This window comes from Hyperolius riggenbachi, chromosome 10 (genome assembly GCF_040937935.1).
Source record: "Hyperolius riggenbachi isolate aHypRig1 chromosome 10, aHypRig1.pri, whole genome shotgun sequence".
Classification (NCBI taxonomy): domain Eukaryota; kingdom Metazoa; phylum Chordata; class Amphibia; order Anura; family Hyperoliidae; genus Hyperolius; species Hyperolius riggenbachi.
In genome coordinates this window covers 30691024-30704409 of record NC_090655.1, presented here as the reverse complement: position 1 = coordinate 30704409, position 13386 = coordinate 30691024, and the positions used below count along the sequence as shown (strand labels likewise).

Here is a 13386-nt window from a genome sequence, read left to right as displayed (position 1 = left end):
GCCCGATTCTGCATACTATAAACCCGTAGGATTATAGGAAACCTGTAATAAAGAAAAGTGCCCCTGGGGTGTACTTACCTTTGGAGGGGGAAGCCTCTGGATCCTTCCTCAGTTCTCCTGTGCAGTACTGATCTAGCGCTGGCTCCCTCGATCAGCAGCAGATGGCAATATTTACCTCTGAGCTCCAGCACAGGCACAGTACCAGCTTCCCGCTCGGGCTCCAGGGGAAATAGCCGAGTCCAATCGGGTCCACTCTACTGCGCCGGCGTTGCATGCCTATGCAGCAGAGTGGACCCGATCGGACTCTGCAATTTCCCCTGGAGCCCGAGCGGGAAGCTGGTACTGTGCCTGCGCTGGAGCTCAGAGGTAAATATCACCACGTGCTGCAGCCGCTACAGCGCATGCGTGCATCACCAGCGGATTTTCAGTGGTTGCCAGCGATGGATCGGGGCTGCACAGGAGGATTAGGGAAGCCTCAATAGGATCCAGAGGCTTCCCCCTCCCAAGGTAAGTACCCCCCAAGGGAAGTTTTTTTCATTACAGGTACACTCCAAGGCAGGAGTCAGGAACCTTTTTGGCTGAGAGAGCCATAAACGCCATAAATTGTAAAATGTAATTCCGTGAGAGCCATACCATATGTTTCAAACTGGGACACTAGGGCTCACGTCCCTGTTGCCATGGTAATGTGTATACAGTTGATCCGCCGGGCAGCGGAAGTGTCAGACACATCAACTTCTCTTGGGTTTCAGAAACATCAGCAATTTCCCCGAGAGCCAGACAGGAGAAATACTGACTAACAGCTTGTACAGTTAGCTAGCTGACTTGGGGGTTGATTCACTTTGTAGGACGAGATCCCCACACTTTGGCCCAATATGTCACTTGACAGGCAGCCTATTGGGCCAAAGTGCGGGGATCTCGTCCTACAAAGTCACTGGACCTGACAGGGTTCAGAGTGGGACAATTGGAGCAGACGTTCATGTGGGGTAGCCCAAGTAAGTTAGTAGTGCATGCTGCAGCAGTAGTGTGCCTGCTTTGAAAAGTTACTTGCACTGCCACACTAAGCTGCGCTGCTTGAGCAGTGTAGCTTAGTGAATCAACCCCTACTGATTTGTCTGTGAGCCAGATGTAGCCATCAAAAGAGCCAAATCTGGCTCCCGAGCCATCGGTTCCCTACTCCTGCTCTGAAGGTGTGGGCTCCATGCATCGCTAAATCATGTTTGTTTTTTTTCAGTTCAGGTGTCTTTTAATAAAAGGAAATAAAAAAGACCACAGTTAAAGATCGTTCCAGAGTATAATAATCCACGGAGGACTAATGCGAGTGGCTGTCTGTGTTTTGTCAAGTGCTGTAGTCTCTGTTGGTACAATTTAAATACTGCAAAAATCCATTTCTGTACCATCTACAGAGAACAACAAATGCCTGAAAATTTCCAGCCAATCTAATAAACGTTCTAATACTCGGTGGTGTTGTAATTCAAAGTTCACAATCCATATCTCGATTCCGCCTGAATATTTAGACAACATGGACTTCATTCAGGCCTGTCCATCTGGGAACTTGCAGGCTAAATCCTAAAAAAATCTGAAAGGGTTGTATTCTAGACAATTCTGTCAATAGGTGGCGGCTGACGTCGGGTAAAGGTGAGGTTGAGAGGAGTAGTTTGTAAACATTTCTCTGGTGTCATATCCTGTCCAGGTACGGCGCCAATTTGTGCATCTCTCTTCATCTGTCATGCCGTCCACCCAGCGTCTGCATGCTTCCATCCCTCTCATCCACTCCTCACTGTAATCGTGATTAATATCCGTCATCGTCATTTCCAGCATTTCACTCAACAGACATTTTACAGACTCCGAGAATGTCCCTAAATATGAGCCCCGTGCATTTTACAGAGTGTGAGAAATGTGTCTAGATACTTATCAGCCGATGTTCGGAAAGAGAAAGTCTCCATTTTTACAAAACAGACGAATACAGTCAACTCATAAAAGTCTTGAGACGCACCAACAATTTTCTACTCGATGATGCCTTAATGCCTTCATAGACTGTATTCATGCAGGTGGTCTGGACAATAAACTGATTTAAGTGCGGGACATTTTCTATGGAGCCTTGCAACCAGGCATGGTCTGCCCATGATGACAAGTGAGGTGACTTCCTCAGGCGGCAGAAGTCTGGGGACAGCACCAGGTAGAAACAGGAAGTGAAGAGAGTGCCTGGCCAACCAATACTGGGGGCAACTGTACCTGGCTAATCTATACTGGGGGCAACTGTACTTAGCTACCAATACTGGGAGCACCTATACCTGGCTACCTACCTATACTGAGGGTGTTTTTTGGGGGACTCACTGCAACTATAGTGTGTGGTGTAAATTGTCAGGTGCTGTGCGATCATTCCAATTCAGGGAAAGGTTGGGGGGGGGGGGGGGGGTGAGTTGTCATCACAAGTTTGCTTCAAGTAGCAAAATGTCTGGAACTGCTTGTAATTCTCGTGAGGTGCATGCTGTAATGGATTCGCCTGTGCCAGACGCATGAAAGTATGCACACAAGGAGTGCTGCGGAATACCCCTTTATGTTTCAGTTTTGCTTAAAAAGGGAAAATGCGTCTACAGAAGGTGTTTACAGTTTCCATAGGTAGGGCTGTAACACTCCCCTCACAGGGAAAAGCTATAAAACGATTACTTCTTCATAGCAGGCCTGGTTTCTCCACTTAATGACTCCTCAAACATACATGCAATTGGACCACTCTGTGTGTTTGTTTGCATCAGAGTAATCCACCTTATAGGTCAGCCCTGCTGCCGTTATTAACCATGTTTTAAAGAGACACTGAAGCGAAAAAAAACTATGATATTATGATTTATATGTGTAGTACAGCTAAGAAATAAAACATTAAGATCAGATACATCAGTCTAATTGTTTCCAGTACAGGAAGAGTTAAACTCCAGTTGTTATCTCTATACAAAAAAGCCATTATCTCTACGACTTTCAAAAGTCGTGGAGAGGGCTGTTTTCTGACTTTTATTATCTCAACTATAAGTGAACTAATTACTTTTTCTCTGCCAGAGGAGAGGTCATTAGTTCACAGACTGCTCTGAAAGAATCATTTTGAATGCTGAGTGTTGTGTAATCTGCACATATTAGAGAATGATGCAATGTTAGAAAAAACACTATATACTTGAAAATAAAAATATGAGAATATTTTCTTTGCTGCTAATCTTCTAGTAATTATTTATAGTACACAACCAATTCACTATATCATATATTTTTTTTTTCACTTCAGTGTCTCTTTAAAGGGAACCTGAGGTGAGAGTGATATGGAGGTTGCCATATTTATTCCCTTGTAAACAATGCCAGTTGCCCGACTATCCTGTTGATCTTCTGCCATAGAGAGAGTCTGGGTCAAAACCATGGAACAAGCATAGGGCTAATCCAGTAAAACCTGAGTCAGCTGGGTCAGAGTACCTGATCTGCATATGCTTATTCAGGGCCTGAGGTTAAAAGTATTGGAGACACAGGATCAGGAAGTCTGCCAGGCAATAGGTATTGTTTAAAAAGGAAATAAATATGACAGCCTCTATATTACTCTCACCTTGGGTTCCCTTTAAGTGAAATGGACAATTCTTACAAGCTTTTGGTTGTGGCATCTGGCAGTCAGGGCTTTCTTTGTATCCAAGGACACAATTTCAGCTGGGGTTACTTCTGACTGACCTTTCTCTTTAAAATGCTGTATTAATCTGAGGAAGTGGGCTTTGACCTATGAAACGAGTTGTTTTAGTGTTTTATTAAAGAACCTATTTTTCATCCGCTAATGGTTTACTTCTTTAGTAAGTCTTTATCTTCTCCCTATATTATCAAAACCAATTGATCTTTTTGGGGTGCCTATTCCACCCCAGTATAATTTGTCTCATCACAGGCTCTCACGCTAACTGCTATTACAGATACTGGCAAAACTTTTTGAATTGACCTGAGGAAGCGGGCAAACAAGTACTCGTGAAATGCGTTGCAATGAATAAAATATTTTTCCAATATGCTTTCGCCTAGAGAGGTAAGTGATTGCCTCTTTCTACCTAATATGGGCATATACAACATATACTGTAGCTTTAGATCCATCATACATATACTGGGTGCCTCCACCACAGATATCAGTTTGTTCCATAAAGGGCATCATGCTGTGGCTAATCTTTCAGAGCAGTGAGGAAGTTCTGAGATTAGTCCCAATTTAAATATTTGTTCACTATTGGAAGGCTCCCCTCACTACAGTGCAACACAATTCACTGACGAGCTCCAGTTTATTGGATCATTTCTTTATTCTAGTGTTCTTCAACTATCTATATACTGTACACATTCGTAATGTTGAGGTTTGTGATGCCACAGTGGTCTCAAATGAGGCCTTTGTCTAAAGTCAGGCACCCATAAAATCCTGGTGGGCGTAAGTCTTACCTTACCAGGATTAAAGGGAGGTCTTCGGGTATGGCAATGGCAGAGGGAGGTCTTCGGGTATGGCATCGGCAGAGGGAGGTCTTCGGGTATGGCATCGGCAGAGGGAGGTCTTCGGGTATGGCATCGGCAGAGGGAGGTCTTTGGGTATGGCATCGGCAGAGGGAGGTCTTTGGGTATGGCATCGGCAGAGGGAGGTCTTTGGGTATGGCATCGGCAGAGGGAGGTCTTTGGGTATGGCATCGGCAGAGGGAGGTCTTTGGGTATGGCATCGGCAGAGGGAGGTCTTTGGGTATGGCATCGGCAGAGGGAGGTCTTCGGGTATGGCATAGGCAGAGGGAGGTCTTCGGGTATGGCATAGGTAGAGGGGGGTTTTGGGGTTACGCATCAACAGAGAGAGGTCTTATGCTGGGGATACATGGGTCGACCGGCAGCTCGATTAGCCGCCGGATCGACCCCAGCCGCGTCCCCGCGGATCGATTACCGCTCGCCCCCGCCGGCGCTTCCTTATCAGCGCTCGATTCCCTGCCGATGTCCGCAGGTGGGAATCGAGCGTGCGGGGGTCGAGCGGCTTGAGCGGGCCAGCTGAATATTATCAGCTGGCCGGATCAGAAACGTACAGTGTATCACCAGCATTAGGGTAAGGCGTCGGTAGAGGGAGGTCTTAGGGTAAGGCATTGGTAGAGGGAGGGTTCTATGTCAGAGTAGGGTTTGGTTAAGACATAGTAAAATATCAGTGAAGATTACTGATATTTTACTAATGGATTTAAGTAGTAGAATACCGGTAATCCCTTCTACCCTTTTTACATGAATTCATGCAGGCTGCCATATTTATTTCCTTTTAAACAATGCACATTGTCTGGCTGTCCTGCTGATCCTCCTTTTAGCCATGTACCCTGGACAAGCATGCAGATGAGATGTTTGACTTCAAGTGAACCCAGGAACGGATCTAGACCAAGTTGCGCCTGTGGCAAGGTCAGGTTTTGGCGCCTAAACTGCCATTTCCCATCCAAATGTTGCCGCCTTTTTAAGAATTCAACAAACTGCGCCTGGGGCAGGATACCCGCTTGCCCCCCCCCCTAGATCCGCCCCTGAGTGAACCCGAGGTGAAAATATACTGAAGAGACAAACAGTTGCATTCCTAAAATGACTTTTTTTTTTAAGATATCCCATGCTTTTATTTTATAGCTAAATATTTACAAAGTAGATTGTATTGTTGCTTCTGCTCAGTGACAGTTTATTAAGTGTCCCAGAGTTAAAGTACATGAACTATTGACCTTTCTTTAATTTCCTTCTGCTCTCAGAGGTTGTATTCTGCCAGGAAAACTTTTATGGCTGTAATCTGCTTATCAGTGGAGTTTACTATATTCCTGACAAGCTACTGACAAGACAGAAGAGGTCACTTCCATGCCTAAAAAGTAACACTTTCAGGCAGCAAAATACAGCAAGTAAAACAGCCTGGTTATTTATATGATTTGTACTGTACATACACGTTTATCTCATCATGTCACAAATCGCCTCGGGTACACTTTATGTTTGACTGCATTTGTTGCATGCTTGTTTCAGGTGTGAGATTCAGACACTACTGATGCATAAAAGCTCAGCAGGACAGCCAGGCAACTGGTATTATTTAAAAAGAAAATAAATATGGCAGCCTCCATGTCCCTCTCAGGTCAAAGTGCCTATAACAGAGTTTCAACTGGCCATGAGGTGTTTGCTGTCACCAGGCCACCACTCTTACATTTATGTGTCATGTCATCAATGACGCCTCCAGCATCGCGATTAAACATGTGGTAAGGTGCTCTGATATCTGTCAGCGGTTTTGCTCCTCGGAGATTTGTTTTGTCACTTTTGCGCTGGAAGAGAAAAAAAAAAAAGGAAAAAAACTGCAACAAAACTGAGTGAGAAGCATCTAAGAGCTGACAATTAACTGGCGAATTAAACGCCCCGCGAAAGGTGCTAATTACGAGAGGGCCAGACAGCCTCCAATTAAAATTCACACCGAGATAAGGAGAGCGTCTCAGGCAGCCGAGCAATTAATGAGGATGAAAACAGTCATTAACAAATTAAATAAATTTAACCTAAGTTTTCATGAATTATTGGTGAAATCGGTCCTCGTCACATCGAGACCTGACACTGATTAAAGACTCTTTTCTTTCTTACAGTAACCGGCAGTGGAGAGCAAAGCCGAGCTCTGATTGCTGTTATTCATGGAGCTGTGCATGGAGCCTATTATTACCGGCAGAGCTGTCACTCTCGCCTGAAAAAGCCACTCTGGCACGGCATTCCCACAGCTACGTGGAGGTTACACATCAGATCTGTGGCTGTGCAGAAAGGGGGACTCAACCAGTAGGATAAACCGATATTGAAAACGTAATAGGATGAAAGAGACAGGAAGGAATAAGGGCTCTCCATCAAAATGCAACTTTACTGGTGATTAGGAGTCATGTAATATCTTGGAGGAATAGCCCCATGTGCACAGACCGAAGGCCAGCAGGAGCCAATTCTTCCTAGCAACAGGGAGAGTTTTAATTGGTCGACCATGAACCAATGCAAATCCTCCCCTTTGCTGACGATTCCCATTGGTGTTTTGCAATCCAACAGAGATTCCCAAGCTTCTGCCTAGCACTGATCTGGCCACTGGGACTGAGCAGAGAACTCGCTATTCCATTTATAACTGATTGTGCTTAACCCCCTTGGCGGTATGATTTTTTCCAGATTTTAGGATCTAAAAGCGGTACACCTTTATTGGACCCTTTCAGACCCTAAAACCTGGGGGGGGGGGGGGAAATCATGCTGCTAGGGAGATCTGCTTTTTGGTAAATGCTTCTGCACCAATGGTCTTGGACGTGCAGGGATCAACTTTGGAGTAACAAGTGCTTGCAGCCCCTCCACACGATCCGCACCATCAATAGTCCATCTTTATTATCAATCTATTAAAACATGATAAAAGGTTCTGTTGGTAAGTGTAAGGTGGTGACACACACACGTTATGGACTGCTTGATCCTTTGTCAAACCATCAAAGACCCACATTGTGTAGGCTACAGGATAGCTGGAAGCTAAATCTGCCCCCTCCCCTTTCAAGGTGTCATGTGATGCAGCCCCAGCAAAACCTCTCTGCCTCTTTGCACATGGAACCATTTTAGCTCTTCTGTAGCACTGCAGAGCGCAGACTGCACTGCACATGCACACCAGCCTGGCCTCCAGCCAGCCAATATCCCACCAGGCCTCCAGGTTCAAGCCAGAAGCCTTTCACACTTCCAGCCTACCAGAAGCCCACTAGGCCTTTTCCAGCTAGCTGTAAGCCCTACACGGGTGAGTAAGGCGCTCTCCATCTAATCCCTACACACTATAAATGCATTTACATAGCACTTGTCTCTTATGCCACGCTGCACATAGTCATGTCACTGACTGTCCTCAGAGGAGCTCACAATCTAATCCTACCATACTCTAATGTCCTACCAAATTATCATTATGAATTTATTTAGCACTAACATCTGCAGCAGTACAGAAGATGCTAGTGCTGCAGCAGCACTTTACAGAGAACATTGTCATGTCACTGACTGTCCTCAGAGGAGCGTATAATCTAATTCCTACCATAGTCATAGTCTAGAGTCCTACCATATTATTACGTATTTATATAGCAGCCGTCTTTTTGCAGCACTTTACAGAGTACATAGTCATGTCACTGACTGTCCTCAGAGGAGCTCACAGTCTAATACCTACCACAGTCAGAGTCTAATGTCCTGCCATACTATTATGTATTTATATAGTGCTGACATCTTCTGCAGCATTTACAGAGTCAGTGATTGTTCTTGGAGGAGCTCAAAATGTAATACCTAACACCATATTATTTGGGAACATGCTGGTTAATTAAGTGTGTTAATATGGTCGTAACACTTCCCAGTTACTTGTTTGAGGGTCACTTTACTCATATTTGGGGAGTAAATGTAGGCCCACTGACTTTGGATTGCCGTTAATTGGAAATTTTAGTTGGCCCTGCCTACTGCCTATCATGACCACACCCACCTGTGCCACTTATGAGGGGGGGTCATCATAGCTCTGAAGTGGCAGGGTTAGCACAGACCCTAAATTTGGCCCTGATGGTGATTACTCATTTTATTTGTGTTCTGAAATCAAACCTGTACAACTCTTATTGATCAGAAGCTCATTATACGCACCCACCATTAAATGCCTGTACAGTACAACATTCAAACTGTTGGCATAGTGGTTCGCGCTCTCGCCTTGCAGCGCTGGGTCCCCAGGCTGAATCTGAGCCAGGGCACTATTTGCATGGAGATTGTATGTTCTCCCCGTGTCTGCGTGATTTTCCCCGGGCACTCCGGTTTCCTCCCACATCCCAAAAACATACAGAGAAGTTAATTGGCGCACCCTAAATTGGCCCTAGACTACGATACATACACTACATGAAACATACATAGACATATGACTATGGTAGGGACTAGATTGTGAGCCCCTGTAAGGGACAATTAAGTGACAAGACAATATATACTCTCTACAGCGCTGTAGAAGATATAAAAATACTAAATAATAATCATAAACTATACTGCAATATGCTAACTAAAGCTATAAATCTGCTAGAGATGGTTAATGAGATGCTACTAATTCTGGTTTGCATGCAAAAATAAAGCAAATTGTATGCAGCTTGTAATTGGGTTAGTCAAATGCACTGCAATTCCTCATGATTTTGATTGCCCAGTTCCAACATACAGTTTGCATGGAAACTGGAATTATTAGCATCCCATTAAAGGACAACTGTAATGAGAAGGATACTGTAGCCAAACAGATCAGCAGGTCTGCCAGGCAACTGGTATTGTTTAAAAGGAAACATGCATCAATTTTATTGGAATTCCACATGAAAGACCAATACAAAGTGGTGTACACGTGAGAAGTGGATCGAAAATCATACATCATTCCAAACATTTTTTACAAATAAATAACTGCAAAGTGGGGTGTGCGTAATTATTCAGCCCCCTGAGTGAATACTTTGTAGAACCACCTTTTGCTGCAATTACAGCTGCCAGTCTTTTAGGGTATGTCTCTACCAGCTTTGCACGTCTAGAGACTGAAATCCTTGCCCATTCTTCTTTGCAAAACAGCTCCAGCTCAGTCAGATTAGATGGACAGAGTTTGTGAACAGCAGTTTTTTAGATCTTGCCACAGATTCTCGTTTGGATTTAGATCTGGACTTTGACTGGGCCATTCTAACACATAGATAGGTTTTGTTTTAAACCATTCCATTGTTGCCCTGGCTTTATGTTTAGGGTCATTGTCCTGCTGGAAGGTGAACCTCCGCCCCAGTCTCAAGTCTTTTGCAGACTACAAGAGGTTTTCTTCCAAGTTTGCCCTGTATTTGGCTCCATCCATCTTCCCATCAACTCTGACCAGCTTCCCTGTCCCTGCTGAAGAGAAGCACACCGCGAGCATGATGTTGCCACCACCATATTTGACAGTGGGGATGGTGTGTTCAGAGTGATGTGCAGTGTTAGTTTTCCGCCACACATAGCGTTTTGCATTTTGGCCCAAAAGTTCCATTTTGGTCTCATCTGACCAGAGCATCTTCTTCCACATGGTTGCTGTGTCCCCCACATGGCTTGTGGCAAACTGCAAATGGGACTTCTTATGCTTTTCTGTTAACAATGGCTTTCTTCTTGCCACTCTTCCATAAAGGCCAACTTTGTATAGTGCATGACTAATAGTTGTCCTATAGACAGATTCCCCCACCTGAGCTGTAGATCTCTGCAGCTCGTCCAGAGTCACCATGGGCCTCTTGACTGCATTTCTGATCAGCGCTCTCCTTGTTTGGCCTGTGAGTTTAGGTGGACGGCCTTGTCTTGGTAGGTTTACAGTTGTGCCATACTCCTTCCATTTCTGAATGATCGCTTGAACAATGCTGCGTGGGATGTTCAAGGCTTTGGAAATCTTCTTCTAGCCTAAGCCTGCTTTACATTTTTCAATAACTTTATCCCTGACCTGTCTGGTGTCTTCTTTGGACTTCATGGTGGTGGCGCTCCCAATATTCTCTTGGACAACCCCTGAGGCCGTCACAGAGCAGCTGTATTTGTACTGACATTAGATTACACACAGGTGCACTCTATTTAGCCATTAGCACTCATCAGGCAATGTCTATGGGCAATTGACTGCACTCAGACCAAAGGGGGCTGAATAATTATGCACACCCCACTTTGCAGTTATTGATTTGTAAAAAATGTTTGGAATGATGTATGATTTTCGTTCCACTTCTCACGTGTACACCACTTTGTGTTGGTCTTTCATGTGGAATTCCAATAAGTACAGTTTAACTTACCTGAGGCTTCTGTCAGACCCTTGCAGCCTTCCTGTCCCGAGCCGTCCTCTACAATTCTCTGTTCTCCCGCCGCCAGCTGCTTTCAGTACTATCCAACCTTTGACTTAGAAGTCCACGGCAGCCACGCGTATCTTTCCAAGCGTTCCCGTCTGCTATTGCGGAGAAAGATACGCGTGTCTCGGGGCGCACATGAGCAGCTGCCGCGCCGGGAATACCAAAATTAGCTGGAAGCGGGAGAACGGAAGATCATCGAGTAGCAGATGCCCCAGGTAATTGAAACTTTTTTTTTATTATTATATTCAGTTCCGCTTTAAAGTAATACTGAAGTAAACTGAAAAAAGAAAAAAAAAATACTGAGATACTCACCTGTGGAAAGGGAAGGGTCTGGACCCCATAGAGCAGGGCTTTTCAACCTTCTCTCTATTTGTACCACCTTTATCACCTGAAAATGTTCAAGTACCACCAGTGTGCCTGCACAGTAGATTGGACCCAACCGTGCTTCGCCGTTTCCCGCCGCAGCCCGAGTGGAGAGCCGCTACTGCGCGCACGCCAACAAGGAGGTCCTTGGGGGAGGTCTCAGTGCTGGATCCCCTCTATTGAAAAAGGGGGGATCCTCTTTGTGATCCAGAGGCTTCCCTGTCTCGAGGTAAGTACCCCCGTGCACAAGAAAAATTTGTGTGTGTGGGGGGGGGGGGGGGGGAGCAGGAGTCATTAGTGGGGAAGAGGATTAAAATTAGATTGCTAGCTGAATTTTGTGGAGGCTGGACCAGGACAAGTGGCAGGTGGGCAGGCAAACTTGACGTGTACCACCTGGGCACAAGCAAAGGACTACTAGTGGTACGCGTACCACAGGTTGAAAGGCCCTGCCATAGAGCCTTCCCGATCCTCGCTCCACGCGGGTGCTCCAGTGCTTGACCCCAATAAAGTACTTTGGCTTGGTGAAATGCGCCTTTGGCCCTTGGTTCCCCAAGTACTTACGTTGAATGCGGAGGAGGGCGCAGACTTTCAGTTGGGTACAGGGCAGGAGCGAGGGCACAGAGCCAGAAACCATGGGAACCACAGCCTTGTATCTTCATAGGTGAGTATCTCACTCATCTTTTTTTGCCGCTTCAGTATTGCTTCACCAACCCTAAAGCTCCTTTCACACTTGCACCGCTTCAGACAAAATGGGCGCATCCCGACACAGAAGCAATGCTAACCTCACGAGGCTGCAGAGCGATACAGTAACATACTACATGCAGTGCGCTAACAGTACAACCACCATGCTTACCATGGAAGCGAGGCATGCTTTCATTGCACGCTATGCTTCACTGTATGGTCACACTGCAGCGATAAGGTGTGGTGCAACTGTAGAAGAATCATACTGCAGCTGACTGTTTGAAGTGTGCTGAAATGCAATTGAGTTGCCCTTCCATTTCCAATGCTGTGACCGCGCTGCGATACATCAAATACAAGTGAAACCGCAATGAAAATTGCTCAGGCCACCAGCAATAGTGATATGTGCTAGTGGAAAAACAGCACAGCGATTAACACATTCATCACAGAGCTGTTGCAACTGGCAAAAACGGCCACAAGCCACTGGTGGAAAAGGGCCCTAATGTCTGCCAAGGCTGTCAGCGAGTGATACTTTCTGGATACATTAAAGGACAACTGAAGTGAGAAGAATATGGAGGCTGCCATATTTATTTCCTTATAAGCAATACCAGTTGCCTGGCAGCCATGCTGATCTATGTGGCTGCAGTGGTATATCTGAATAACACAAAACACAAGCATGCAGCTAATCTTGTCAGATGTGACAATAATGCCAGAAACACCTGATCTGCTGCATGCTTGTTCAGGGGCTATGGCTAAAAGTATTAGAGGCAGAGGTTATCCAGGGAACCTAGTATTGCTTAAAAGGAAATAAATATGGCAGTTTCCATATCCCTTCTTACTTCAGTTGTCCTTTAAACTACAAAAACAGGAATCCATACACAGGGCTCTAACAACAGTTGATCTTCCACTGCTGGTTATCAGCAGTAGTTAGAGTACCTCACTTCACTTACCTTATTCTGAAATCTCCAGGGTGACCATATGCACAGGCAGGCACCTTGTTTGACTGGAATATCCACCCTCCTAACGATTCCTGTGGAGATGCTTCGACACTTCCTGTCAGTAAGTGCTCCATGTCAGTGCTGCCCCCCTGTGGCGCCAGGTCAAACACTCCTGCCTGAACGTGTCCATAGAGTGGTAGGTCAGGTAGCTTGGACATAAGGATATTCTCTCACACGGTGGAGCCCTCAGTGCTGCCCCGTGTGGCGAAATATCACACAGTCATGGACACTGTCAGTGTGGAAGTCCTCAGTGCTGCCCCATGGGGGGAAATGTCACACAGCCTCAGTGTGGAGGCCTCAGAGCTAAAGCTTGTGGTGATGAGAGGTCATACAGCTCTGATAGCATGGACACCCTCACAGTGAAGACTTCTCAGTGCTGCCATATATGGAGGTAGGTCACATAGCCATAATGGTAAACACCACATGAAGTGGAGGTTATATTAGTGTTGGCCCAGTGGCGTAGCAATAGGGGTTGCAGAGGTATCGACTGCATGGGGGCCCTCCCTCGAGCACTATATTAGTTCTCTATTGATCCTGTGCTG

At 45.6% G+C, this 13386-nt stretch overlaps 1 long non-coding RNA gene across 1 annotated transcript; it reads right to left on the bottom strand.

The window, feature by feature from the left end:
• Positions 1 to 1312: 1312 nt before the first annotated feature.
• Positions 1313 to 12920, bottom strand: LOC137535695 (uncharacterized). The gene is made up of 3 exons (XR_011024450.1): positions 12797 to 12920; positions 6164 to 6278; positions 1313 to 1777 (listed from the first exon to the last, which is right to left on the bottom strand). It is a non-coding gene; the product is annotated as an uncharacterized lncRNA (long non-coding RNA).
• Positions 12921 to 13386: the final 466 nt, after the last annotated feature.